We start from the raw sequence: 14,851 nt of genomic DNA on the forward strand, positions 1-14,851 counted from the left end.
TTGCACACATCAATTGCTGTCATTATTTGTTCTTTGTCTGAAAGCTGTAGACTGGCTTTCCTTAATTCTTTTAATAGTTCCTCCTAGGCCATCACAAATTGACTTCCCATGACTTGTTGCAAAAAGTGTGTTGGGCCTTCAAATTAAAGTTTCTCAAGTGTTCAGTCAAATTTTTAAAACTCTTTCTATTTTTGTACTGCCCAGCACAACCATCTGTAAAGTAGTGAACTGAGTCAATGTCAGTATGATGTAATGAAAGCCACTTTGTAATTTCTTTTTGTATAAAGTTAACAAAACTAGTGTCATGTTCTTGGTCATCACTAATAAAACAGTGGTTGGAAACAAAAACATTGTTTTCCTCATTTCTTAGAAGAACTCCAACTGTGTGTAGAGTACAACCACCTCTATGCCAGTGGTAACTTTGGTTCTCATTTTGTATAACAAAGGAATAATTTTCACTGAAATCCATCACAATAATTGCTGTTTTGGGTAGTGGGTCTTCTTTCAATCTTTTAAAGGCTGCTGATTCGGATTTTGCTATAAATGAGTACGGGGTGAGCTTTTCCAATGACCTAACCAATAAAGAAATGTAGTGTTCAACACTGATAGACTGTTTGATCATTTCTGCCCTGTCTGCGTTACCCCACTGACTGATTACAATTTCTTCTTCTAAATCATGATCTTCACTTAGTTTTTCAGTTAAGTACTCAGTTAGTGCAGTATTTGCAGGACAGCTGTCGCAATGATGTAGCATGCAGTTTTGGTTTTCCGTGTTGCACACAAGTATCTTAATTAGGTCTTTATAAGATTCTTCAATTTTCACAGCATCCAGTAATAGTTTAACACTCTGGTGGATACTGTATACACATACAGTGTGTGTGCCTGCAAGGATACACCATTTAGGTCTCAAGAAACAAAATTTTGAAAATCCTACTTCTACCTCGGGATTCTCCCAATTTAAAGAATAATAGAGTTCTCTCAAGTTATACAAAATGAGTCTCTTTTTGCATGTACACTTTTTTTTTTTTTCAACACTTACTTTATCTTTTGTTCCAGGTAGCACTCTGGAACTTTCATCCTTTTCATAAAAATCTGTTAAAAGTCTTACTGTATTTTCAGAAAGAGTTTTACCTTGTTTTGGACCAGGAGTTTCCAAAATACCCTTCTCAGATTTTAGCTTTCTAGCTTGTCGCGCCATGTACTCACTTACATTAAATTCTTTCATCACTTTATTTCGACTCCAAGAATCTGGAGCCAAGGTCAGAATCTGGCTTTTTCTAGGCCTCCCAACAGATGAAATCTTCTCTTTCATAAGAGAAATCATTACATCAAAATCCTTTGCTTTCTCAACCACACTTGTATCTTCTTCGTCATCATCAGAACTTGGTGCATCATATTTTAATGCTTTTGAAACCGCCTTTTTTGCAGTCTTTTCAATACTGCTAACCTTCCTTTTAAAATAAGACCCTTTACTTTGTTCTGACAAGCCATGAAGCTTTATCGGTATTAAACCTAAATTATCAAGAGCAATGTTCGTTTGTACGAGGGATTCATTTCTGGATTCCAATGATTCTAATTCAACCATGACTTAATTATCTATTTCGCTTTCATTGACTTCAACTCTTAATTTTTCCTCACAAAATTTACGGAATGTTGAGCAAAGCTTTTGCCCAGGTTTTATGCTAATATTTTTTGTCAGTAATTGTTTAGAAAGATCAAAGCCTACACTTCTCTACGATTTTTTGATGGGCTTTTTGTGTTTTTTTTAGTGGGTCTACACTACTGATTTCACTTTTGGTCTGATTACTGTTCTGGTTACTTTTATAGGATATTGGAAAAGAATCTCTGTAAACTAAGTAACAGTACTTACTGAAAGTTTGAATAAACTTAATAAAATACTATCCAAGCACTATTTAACACTGTAATAATTTTTTACTTCAAAACACAGGAGTAACAAAACAAAATCCAAGCATACATTGTTACTCCAAGAAGGCAAAAACTTATTTTCGGTGTCTAAGTCACTTGGTACTTTTTATTTTTAAAATATAATTAATATTATTTTAAAAATTAGATAACTATTAAGCAGGTTAAAAAGCCAACATAATTTTTCTTTTATCTAATAGCCTAGAGTATTTTAAAACAAATTTGAGCTTTCTATCAGGTCTGAGACTCTAGATATTGCAATTTTTGTAAAACTAAACAAACTAAACATCCGTTAGCTAAAAAAGAAAATGAATAAATAAATAAAAAACTTGTAATTTTTTTTTAATTTGGAAGATTTTAATATATCTTTATGGTAATTTTTTTAACATTTAGATATAACATTTAGATGGGATTGGAATGATGATGGAAATAGGATCACATTTGAGGAAGTGGAAAAAATGGTCAATAGATTGCAGTGCAATAAAGCGGCTGGGGTGGATGAAATTAAGTCGGAACTCATCAAATACAGTGGAATGTCAGGTCTTAAATGGCTACACAGGATAATTGAAATGGCCTGGGAGTCGGGACAGGTTCCGTCAGACTGGACAAAAGCAGTAATCACACCAATCTTTAAACATGGAAACAGAAAAGATTGTAACAACTACAGAGGTATCTCTTTAATCAGCGTTGTGGGTAAAATCTTCTCAGGTATTGTTGAAAGGAAAGTGCGAGTATTAGTTGAGGACCAATTGGATGAAAATCAGTGTGGGTTTAGGCCTCTTAGAGGTTGTCAGGACCAGATCTTTAGCTTACGGCAAATAATGGAGAAGTGTTATGAGTGGAACAGGGAATTGTATCTATGCTTTATAGATCTAGAAAAGGCATATGACCGGGTTCCTAGGAGGAAGTTATTGTCTGTTCTACAAGATTATGGAATAGGAGGCAAACTTTTGCAAGCAATTAAAGGTCTTTACATGGATAGCCAGGCAGCAGTTAGAGTTGACGGTAAATTGAGTTCATGGTTCAGAGTAGTTTCAGGGGTAAGACAAGGCTGCAACCTGTCTCCATTGTTGTTCATATTATTTATGGATCATATGTTGAAAACAATAGACTGGCTGGGTGAGATTAAGATATGTGAACACAAAATAAGCAGTCTTCCATATGCGGATGACTTAGTTGTGATGGCAGATTCGATTGAAAGTTTGCAAAGTAATATTTCAGAGCTAGATCAGAAATGTTAGGACTATGGTATGAAGATTAGCATCTCCAAAACGAAAGTAATGTCAGTAGGAAAGAAATATAAACGGATTGAGTGACAAATAGGAGGAACAAAGTTAGAACAGGTGGACGGTTTCAAGTACTTAGGATGCATATTCTCACAGGATGGCAACATAGTGAAAGAACTGGAAGCGAGGTGTAGCAAAGCTAATGAAGTGAGCGCTCAGCTACGATCTACTCTCTTCTGCAAGAAGGAAGTCAGTACCAAGACTAAGTTATCTGTGCACCGTTCAATCTTTCGACCAACTTTGTTGTATGGGAGCGAAAGCTGGATGGATTCAGGTTACCTTATCAACAAGGTTGAGGTTACAGATATGAAAGTAGCTAGGATGATTGCAGGTACTAGTAGATGGGAACAATGGCAGGAGGGTGTCCACCATGAGGAAATCAAAGAAAAACTGGGAATGAACTCTATAGATGTAGCAGTCAGGGCGAACAGGCCTAGATGGTGGGGTCATGTTACACGCATGGGAGAAGCAAGGCTACCCAAGAGACTCATGGATTCAGCAGTAGAGGGTAGGAGGAGTCAGGGCAGACCGAGGAGAAGGTACCTGGATTCGGTTAGGAATGATTTTGAAGTAATAGGTTTAACATCAGAAGAGGCACCAATGTTAGCACTGAATAGGGGATCATGGAGGAACTGTATAAGGGGGGCTATGCTCCAGACTGAACACTGAAAGGCATAATCAGTCTTAGATGATGATGATGATGATGATGATGATGATGATGATGATGATTAGATATAATACACAAACTTATTCCAAAATTTCATACTGATATCTTGAGTATTCTTTAATATACAAATTTTTTTAGTTGTGAGGACACGTTTAAGTTAACATTTCCGAATGCTGAAACAACACCAAATCTAAAAACTTTAAAAATTTATAAAAAAAAACTATAAGAGATAGAGCAAAAAAATTTTACAAGTGCTTTCAGGATGATAAAAGAAGTAATTGTACCAAGTTTCATCAAAATCTGACATGGTTGGTGTCAAGGCCTGGGTGACTTGACATGGAATGACCCTACGATGACTGGTGTCTAATACTTTTGGGAAATCATTGACGTAGCAAATAAACAAGAAGGGGCCCAAGATAGAGCCTTGTGTCACACCAAAATTTATTTTTCTTATCTTTGATGTTCTTTTTTCGATTACCTCTCCATTATCATACACAACTTCTGTGCGTTGTTAACTATCTTTAAGGTAAGATTCTATTAAAAGCAACAGTTTCCCACTGACACCATTACAAGCAAGTTTACTTAAAAGAGCGCCATGATGGACTCTGTTAGACGCTTTGGAAAGATCTAAAAACACTCCTGCTGTTTTGTGGCCCTCATTTATTTTCTCCATCAGGCAGTGTACAAACTGTACTGCTGAAGATATGGTGCTCTGACCACTTCTAAAGCCATGTTGGAAATCTCCTATTGAGTTATTCGTATTATAGTGCTCGATTAAGATTTCTAGCATTATTTTTTCAATTAATTTACCAAACACTGAGGTTAAGGCAACTGGTCTGTAGTTCTGTGGTTTCTTTCTTTCCCTTTTTTTATATAAAGGTTTAACTATAGTAAGTTTCAGTTACTTTGGAAACACATCTTCTTCAAGTACACAATTTATTAGATGGACTAATGGTCTGGCTAACTCACCCTTGCATTTTTTCAGTAGAAAAGGAGAGAATTCATCCCATCCAGTTGATCTTTTATTTTTTAGGCTGTCAGTTAGCTATGTTACGTCCTTGATGGTTACTGTAGGTAGCTTACAAGAGTCCCGTTCCTTTTCCTTATCATATTTAAACTGCCTCTCCTGTTTCATGCAAGTATCATTTTCAATAGCATCTATAAAGTAATCATTAAATATATTACTAACCATATAAGGATCAGAAAAATTATCATTATGTATACTTTCTTCTTCTTCTTTCGATTTCGGCCATCTTTGGACCACGTTCAACAATTCACTTGCCCGGCTTTTTGATCTTTTTTTCTCTCTTCCCAATATTTCCTCATCATTTTCGAGTGGTTCCTCCTCCGCTCTTCCGACCATTTCCTGTTATTATTCTTTAGTTTCGTTTCTTCTGGAAAACACTTAATTTCGTTCACTATTTGTCTAAACTTTTCCCTGTCCCTGATTGACTCATGGGTGACATTAAAATAGGCCAAATCCTTTTTCACCATCTGTATCCATTTATTGTTGGTTTTTTCGTTCCTGTTACTATGTTCAAACACTTTTCTTGTTAGTCTGTTTCCATCCATCCTCGACAGGTGACCATAAAACGTTAGTCTGCGTTTACGCATTGCCTCACTCACTTTCTCAATAGTTTTGTATATTTCCTTATTACTCTTTAGCTTGTACTCTTCTCCAATCTTTCTCGGTCCTAATATTTTTCTCAAAATTTTCCTTTCTTTCTTTTCCATGTTTTCTATTTCCCCCTTTTTGTTAAGAGTTAGGCACTCCGATGCATACAGGCATTCTGGTCTAATGACAGTTTTATAGTGTCTTAATTTAGCTTGAATCGAAATGTTTTTTTTGTTATATATGTCTTTGGTTTTTTGAAAAGCAAATTCCATTTTCCTTGCTCTCGCCTGGTTTGCACTCTTGTCTAAACCATTCACTTGAATTATTTCACCTAAATACTTAAATTTTTCTACTCTCTTAATATTGCCGTATGTAGTAATAAGATTTTTCCTGTTATTTCTATGATTAGACATATACACGGTTTTTTCAAATGAAATCTGCAGTCCAGCTCTGGCCGAAACTTCTTGTAGTTTCTCCAAGTAGTTCTGAGCTATTTCTTCGTTTTCTGTAATTATTGCCAGATCGTCTGCAAAAGCTAAACAGTCCACTTCTATTTTTTCTTTTTTTGTTCCAATTCTGATGTCATTCTTGGTGCCTTTGAGTTCTTCTTTCCATATTCTCAATATCTTTTCCAGTACGCAGTTGAAGAGGATTGGGGATAAACCATCACCTTGTCTAACACCTGTTTTAATTTCGAACTTCCTTGAAATTTCACCCATAAATTTAACTTTGGCCTTACTGTTTGTTAGCGTCTGTTTGATAATTTGAATTGTTTTCTTATCGACCCCAAATTCTTCCAATACTTTCAGTAATGTTTCTCTATCTACCGAGTCGTATGCTTTTTTGAAATCTACAAATACTATTGCAAATCTCTGGCCTCTTGAGATTCTGTAACGAATTAGTGTTTTCAGGTTAAATATTTGTTCAACACAGGATCTACCTTGTCTAAAACCTGCTTGATATTCACCTATTTTTTTATCCAGAACTGGCTCCACGATTTGAAGTAATTTCCTTGACAAAATTTTGTATCCTACTGGTAGTAGCGAGATCCCTCTATAATTATTAACATTCATCTTATCCCCCTTTTTGTGTAGTGGGTGTATCAGGGCACACTGCCAGTCTTCAGGACTTCTTTCTTCGTCCCAGATCTTCTTAAACATATGTTCCAAAACTTGTGGGAGGTTGGTATCCATTATTTTTAGGATTTCTGGTACTATGGAGTCTTCACCTGGGGCTTTATTGTTTTTTAGACTGTGTATTATGTGTTTTATTTCTTCAGCGTCTGGAGGTTTTGACTCTGTATTAGTATTTCGGTGGTTTTCAAAACTCATTTTATCTTTGGGTGGTTCACAATTTAGTAGATTCTCGAAATATTTTGCTAATATTTCACAATTAGTCTTGTTTGTCAAACTTAGCTTGTTCTCTTCATCTTTAAAACATAAATTTGGGGATTGGTATTTGGTTAGCTGTTTTCTAAAAGTTTTGTAGAAATCTCTAGAATTATTTCTTTTAAAGTCTTCCTCAATCTGTTCTAGGTTATCCTGAAATTGTCTTCTTTTTTTATTACGGAAAAGCTTAGCTGTTTCTTTTCTCTGGATTTTAAAATTGTCAAGATCTTGAGGATCTTTTGTGGAGTTCCATTTCTGCCACAATTTTTGTCTCTTCTCCAGGTTCTCATCACATTCATTGTCCCACCATGGATGTCTTCTTACTCTTTTCACGAGACAATTTTCTTTTGCTATTTCAACTATTTCGTTTTTGATCTCCTCCCATCCCGCTTCCTTATTTATTGTGGATATGCCATCGCTATCTTTGTGCAATGCTCTTTGAAACCGTTGTTTAATTTCTTCATTTTTTAAAGTTTCTGTGTTATATTTTGGAATTTTGTAAAAGGTTTTCTTCTCTTTTCGAAATGGGAGTGGTCTGAATTTAATCGTAGTCAAATAGTGGTCTGAATCAACATCAAGGCTTTTCAGCACTTTAGTGTTTTGAATTTCTTCTTGACAATGAAGTGAGATAGCCACATGGTCAATTTGGAATTCTCCGAGAAGTGGATTTGGTGATCTCCATGTTTTAGTTTTTCGGCTCAGCTTTTTGAAATGTGTTGTCATTATTTTCAAGTTGAAATGCCTACATACCTCTATAAGCCTTTCTCCATTTTTTGAAGTTCTTTTGTGACCTGGGAAGAGGCCTACTGTTCCATGGTATTTTTTCTCCCTTCCTATTTGTGCGTTAAAATCGCCTACTAACATTTTTATGTTCTTCTTTGAGCATCTATCCAGTTCCATTTCAAGTATCTCCCAAAATTCTTCAACTTTCTCCGGGTTATTTTTGTTGTCCTGGTTTATGGGTGCATGGCAGTTGACTATAGAGTATCCTTTGTTTTTACATTTAATCTCAAGAGTGGATAGTCTCTCAGAACTCGAGTAGAAGTTAGTAACTGAATCTAAAATTGAGTGATGTACCAGAAATGCTGTTCCCAGGTATGGCATTTGTTTCATTAAGATTTTACCTGGTTTTCCTTTAAATAAACGATAGTTTTCAAAATCTAAAGCAGTTTCATCTAAAAACCTTGTTTCTTGCAATGCACATATTAAAATTTCTTTCTGGTTCAGCTTTTCAATCAATGATTTCAATTTTCCTACTTTAATTAGAGAGTTTACATTTAGGGTTGCAAACATAGTTGCTTTCTTAAATTTCAGTGTTGAGGGCTGCATACATGTTGGTTGGGGTCCTCCAAAATCCTTTGACCCCTTTGCATTGTTTCTACGAACAACGGAGGATTTGCCATTCGGTCTACCTCTTGGAGTAGTGTCTATCTTTGACGACGTTCCCATCATGCTTTGCAGTAATTGTTGGATAATAAATTGGGGGATCGGGTTGCCCCGAATCCGAAATTAAAACCAAGGTAGTAAGCCCTGGAGTTAGCTCTTCCGCTCTCTCTGCCGTTGGGAAATTGTTCCTCTTCCGCCATTAAGACCGTTGGCTGGGTTTCACCTAGTAACCCTAGGCAGGGGCCCTATGACAGGGTGCTACCATCTGGAGCCGGATGGACCCTGGTTTTTTAACGAGGTTGTTACTCCTCCCCCTCCACACTTCCCCATCCTCTTGTTTTTAGATGGGCCCGGGCTTGGGACCGGCTTGCGGCGGTGTTTATGTATACTTTATATTATAAATTTTAGTTTTTTGTAACAGTGTTCCTCATATCATTAACTACTGCCCAGCATGACTTTGATACACAATCAGAATGTCTGATCTGTTTGCTAATACGTTCTACTTTCCTTCTCCTTACCTCGTTGCGATATTCTTATTTATATTTTTTATAAGCCTCTTTATATAAATTAAGACTGGTTTCACTGTGTAGCTTATACATATACTCCATTCCTTCTTTGAGTCTTTTTGTTTTTTCATCTAGTTTTACACGTTTGACTGCTGGTGGTTTATTTTTATTTACATTGATCTTTGTCGGGATAGTAATATCTATATGTCTGGTTAAAATTTTTACTAATACTTCCCATTTGCTGTCAACTCCCCTTTCTACATAAACTGATTCCCAAGATTCTTGACACAAAGTTTTCTTTAGCAAGGTGGTGTTGTATTCAGAAAATAATCTTCTATTCTCATATTTTTTTGTTTTGTTTAAGTTTATTAAGACAACCAGTCACTAATAATTGTCCTAGATGATCAGATACGTGCCCGTTTGTAGTCTGTACCGACACAACATGTTCATAATTGGTCATTACATGAGCTATGGACCTGCTGCTTGATTCAGCTATTCTAGTGGGCACATGACCAAGTAGATCTTTAATATCATAGGATCGTATGCAGTCTTGTAAACCTTTGCAGTCTTGGCTGTCGCTTAGTGTGTTTATATTGAAGTCTCCTAACATTATAATATTTATTGTATTGCCACCCTTGCTTAGCTTCCCCAGTACACTATCCAGTGCTTCCAGGAAAACAGGAAAACCTCGAGATTACCAGAAGGGGATCGATATATACCTACCACAATAAGTGGGACGGATACAATCATTAACTTAATTATTACCGCTTCAAATCTTTCTCAATACAATAATCATTAACCCATGATACTTTTTCTACAGAACATATTAGATCACATATCCTTACATAAGTAGCAACTCCCCCTCCTTTGTTCTGTTCTACAGAAAAACAATATAAGATTATACTCCTGTAACTTATAATATTGAATATTATGGTTAGTTTTTTTGATGCTCTGTAACCACGATTACATGTGGAGCTAGATCTGTAACTAAGGCCTCAAATACATCGATTTTGTTACCCAAGCCCTCAACATTATAATGTAAAAATGATACATTAGTACAATCGTGAGAGGATATATCCTTGTCAAGGTTAATATTGTCACACAAATTGAAAGTTTCTAAATTATAAACACTGAGGGACTTCGTTCTCCTAAAAAATCAACAGTCTTGACATTGCAGCGAGGAATTGTTTCAGTTTGCTTGCTCAGCAGACATATATAATTATCACTTCAGTCTTTTGTGTGTATGGCATCTGAGGTACAAGGTAACAGATTTGAATTATTGCTTTTTGTTTCCTTAGTAGCTCTGTTGATGTCAGTTGCTAGAGTATTCTTATCCAGACAATTAAGATGTAGTCCGTGTACAGTGAAGCTGGTTCTTTAATAACTGTTAAGGTCCAGCAGTCTCACATTTTTTAACTTGGAGCAGAAATGTTTTAATTTTTTATTTGTAGATCGGATTTCTCGGTTCACACAAGACCAGTCAGGCAGATCAAATCTCGCTGGAATATTTGACACGATCACATTTGTATGGGACAACATCATTAACATAACAATCAACTTTTTAATAAATGAACTGGCCTCATTGCAATATATGTCGTTTGAACCTGCTATAATGACGACGACATCACTTTCTGTAGAATCGGTGCAGTCATTGTTCACAGAGCTCGTCACATCAACAAACTCTTCCCCAGGTTTAATAACAGATCAAATTCGCACATTTTTTGTGGTAGAGTTAGACATACAATCTGAAATATTGCATGCATGACTATCTCCGTACATTTTAACATTCGCTTTACGCTGAAATTGAGCTTGTTTAACCTTAGGACTATTTTTTGTAGTTTTGGTGACACTACTTGAAGTGGCACTTTCACAAGTGGTTTTCTATTCTTTTTGCTGTTTTGTTTGATGTATTTCACCCACACAGGACTGTTTTTCACATTTTCTTCCTTTAAACATAGTATTTCAGTTTTTAATGCCTCAATGTCATTTTGTAGTAACTTTATAATTTGATTTTTGGAGTCAACTGTACTTACAAGATCGGCCGTTTCGTCACGTAAACAAGCGTGACACGTCCACGGAAAACCCTCCCTGACGTATTTTAAGTTTATATTCGCGCACTTTTCGTGTAGCCAGTAGTTGCACTTGACACACAAAATACCTTTCATCACCTGCTTTTCACATTCTTTACACGACGAACTGCTTATTTTTTGCCTTTTTGACAAGAGCAGAGTGCCACTACACTTTTCTATCAGCGCCATCTTGATGGATGAAAATGGTCACATAATATGTTAGATGCAAAGATGAGTGACAGATGATGTAGTGGGTAACGTGTGAAGGTCATGTAGTTGGTGGCTGTCATGTCACTTGTGTGATAAATAATTAAAAACTTTATTTTTATTTTTTATTTATTGGTGGATCTGGCTCCCCATCTGACAGAAGTTACCAGTGCATATACCACAGAATGTGCCTCTCACAGCTGTGCATCTGAAGACAGCCAACACTGCAACTGATTGTTCAGACTTATTTCGTTCTTCCATCTGGAGCTCACCTTTGCGTATCGAATGTAGCTGCTGAGAGATATTTTTGTTTGTCCCTCGAGTGCCTTGTGCAAGACTGTGATTAACGAATGAAGAGAGATTTTACTTTGATTATTAAGTTAGTACAACATTGTTTTTCATTAAAACATATGTGGATTATTACTCTCACAACCCAATATTAAGAGGCGCATCCAGAACATAATTGCTTGAAAAACAATTGTCATTGTATACTCGTAACAAAAGAAAAATATCTGTTAATGAGTCTGTATTCATGTGGGTTAAAGGTAAAGGTATTTTGTATCTTAGCAGTAATGATATTTGAACAGTGCAAAGAGAGGATGCTACTGCTAAGCAGGATGCTGCTACTCGTATACGGTATGGAGATAATCCAGCATTTGATGATTTGGATACGAGTGGCGAAGGTAAGTTTCCCTATTTCTTATAAACAAAGACAATCACCAACAAATGTTAATATTCACATACTCCTTTACATAAATAAAGTGAACTGTAGCGTAGCTGAAAACCGGACAAGGGTACATCTAGAATCTATCGGCTAGAGTATGTAACAGCATGTTACGTCATCACACTGACCAGTTGACCTTTGACCCCGCGCCGATAAGGCTGGCCGACGTCATCTTGGCAGCGCGCCAGCGGCGGACTTAGCGCGTGCGTTTGTGTTTTTGTGATTTTTTTTTTTTTCCCCCCTTATGATTTTTGGGTGTCTGCGTAATATTCTGTATGTGTCTGGTACTTGCCTGAGATTGGCGAGATGATTGATATTAAGGGGGAGCTAACAGGATTAGGGATTGGGGATAGGGATTTCCCCTTCGACTTAGTCATCGAAAATCGTCATTGGGTGTTTTTGCTTGTTGCAGGAATTGGCATACTGACCTAGGGAGTGGGGCTCGAAGGATCCATCTGAGGGCTTTGTTTTGGACAACTTGTAGTGAGTTAATTTCGGTCTTTGATGCTATACCTCATGCAGAGCTCCCGTATGGGGGAGGGGGGGGGGGGCTTGTACTACTGTTGCCTTGTAGAGGCGAATTTTTGTATCTTAGTTGAGCATTTCACTGACGAAGAATTGGTTAAGAGTTTTGGCCATTTGTATACATTTCTCTCTTCCCTTGAATGTGCCTGTGGAAGAAGAGGTTTGCATCTAGTTCAACTCCTAGGTATCTAATTGAGTGCGACCATGGGATCCTGCGGCCTAATCCCTGGACTGAGTCTGTCCTTGGCTTATTCTTGGAAAAGTACACCATATTTGTCTTCTCGGCATTGAGGGTGACCTTGTTTTCTCACCATCATGCTATTACCGTGCCCATTTGGCGTTGCAGCCTGTTGACGTTTGCCAAGTGTCAATTGAAAGAAAACAGCCCTTGGTCACTATTTTTAACGAATTAACCGGGTTTCAACAATGCTAGGAGTGTCTTCCTCAGAATTTAAATCAAAGAACGGTCTATAACATGGTCACAGAATTATGACTAAAAACGTATGATACGGACTATAAGTATAGAATCATCATGAAAGACTGGCAGAACTTATGTCACTTATAAAATAGTAAATATGCCAAAGGGGCATTAGTCACGAAGATATTTAAGATAAAAAATTGTGATGGTGAGCCACTAAGGGCTGCTCGTTACTTACACAGCTACAGGTTGCAAAAGGACTGAGGTGCCGCATTAACAAATGCGGCCAGGTGAACATGGCACTTGAACGAGCTCGCCATCTAGCAGCCGTAGATACAATTAGGCTACTTCACATTGAAATATAGGCAGAAATGATTACAAATGAACAGTATTTGGTACATAATGGAAAGCAATGTTTGATAGTGTCATACAACATAACATTTTGTCTACATCAAAGCTTATAACAGTAAGATAAAACATGAAAACATCATTATGAAACTGTAGAAAGGACTCGAAGACAACTTGTAGAAAGCAATATTGACGTGAAATACAGCCAAGAAACATTCGATAATTAAAGGTGTCAGAGAGATATAGTCATAAGCCACATTCAACCAGTTTTGAGATATAGAGGCATTTTACGCAAGTATAAAAATGTTGAAGACAAAATACACATTTCCTTTATGCTTTCAATTATACTTTAATACATTGCAAACCTTGTGTAAAATACACCATTTTCTTTCTGTTATGTTTATTATTATTATTATTATTATTATTATTATTATTATTATTCGTTACAGTCAACTTTGGACTACGCTAAGCATCAGTCATTTCTTGTGCTTTTTCTTGCGTTCTTCCCAGTACTTCTTCATTTTTTCTGAGTGGGCTTCTTTACGTTCTTGCGACCAGGTTGTTCCCGTCTTCTTTGATTGCGTTCGGTCTTTGAATCCCTGTATTTTGTTGATGGCATTCCTATATTCCATTCTGTTGTAAACTGTCTCTGGTATAATGTTCATTTCTGCAATGTCTTCTTTTACTTCTTTCAGCCAGTTAATTTGTGTCTTTCTGCTTTCCATGTATTCCAGGATTTTCTTTGCCGTTCTTTCTGGTGCCATTCTTTTGACATGCCCATAGAAACTCAGTCTTCTCTTTTTAAAGGATGTTGTCAGTTTTTCAATTTTCTCGTATAACTCTTTATTGGATCGCAATTTATATTCTTGTCCATCCTTTTTAGGTCCTAAGATCTTTCTCAGTATTTTTCTCTCTTTTATTTCCAATTTCTCCAACAGACGTTTTCTGTTCAGTGGGATGCATTCAATCGCATACAAACTTTCTGGTTTTATTACCGCATTGTAGTGCCTGAGCTTGGCATTGATGGAGATCGACTTTTTATTGTATACATTTCGGCATAGCTGGTATGCCGTTTCCATCTTTATTGCTCTTTCCTGTAGTGAAACATTTGGTAACCCTGTCGGTGTAATCCATTCCCCTAGATACTTAAATTTATGAACTCTCTTAATTATTCCATATTTAGTTTGCAATGTCTGTGTTGGGTCTGTTTTGTCCTGTATCATCAGTTCTGTCTTTTCATACGATATTTGTAGACCTGTCTTCTCAGCGATCTCATGCAGCATTTCTATCTGAATCTTTGCTGTTTCGATGTCATCTGCCAATATTGCCATGTCATCAGCAAATGCCAGACATTCAATTTTTGTTTTATTTCTTCCTAACGTTATCCCATTTTTCACTCCAGCTTCTGCCATCTTCTTTCTCCATTCCCTGACCACTTTTTCAAGGACAATGTTAAACAACAGTGGGGAGAGCCCATCCCCTTGTCGAACACCTGTTCCAATTACAAACGGTTGTGACAATCTACCCAAAAACTTCACTTGCGATTTTGTTCCCGTAAGGGTTTCCTGGATTAGACTTCTGCTTTTATCATCAATCCCAAATTCTTCTAATGTGTTAATCAGAGTTGGTCTATCAATAGAATCATATGCTTTTTTGAAGTCTATGAATGTAATTACTAGATTTTTCGATGTGCGTGCGCGAAGTTGTATTATGGAGAGTAGACTGAATATCTGTTCACTGCATGATCTTCCTTTTCTAAACCCAGCCTGATATTCACCCAGTTCTTTCT

The sequence above is a fragment of the Schistocerca cancellata genome, chromosome 12 (assembly GCF_023864275.1).
Source record: "Schistocerca cancellata isolate TAMUIC-IGC-003103 chromosome 12, iqSchCanc2.1, whole genome shotgun sequence".
Taxonomy (NCBI): domain Eukaryota; kingdom Metazoa; phylum Arthropoda; class Insecta; order Orthoptera; family Acrididae; genus Schistocerca; species Schistocerca cancellata.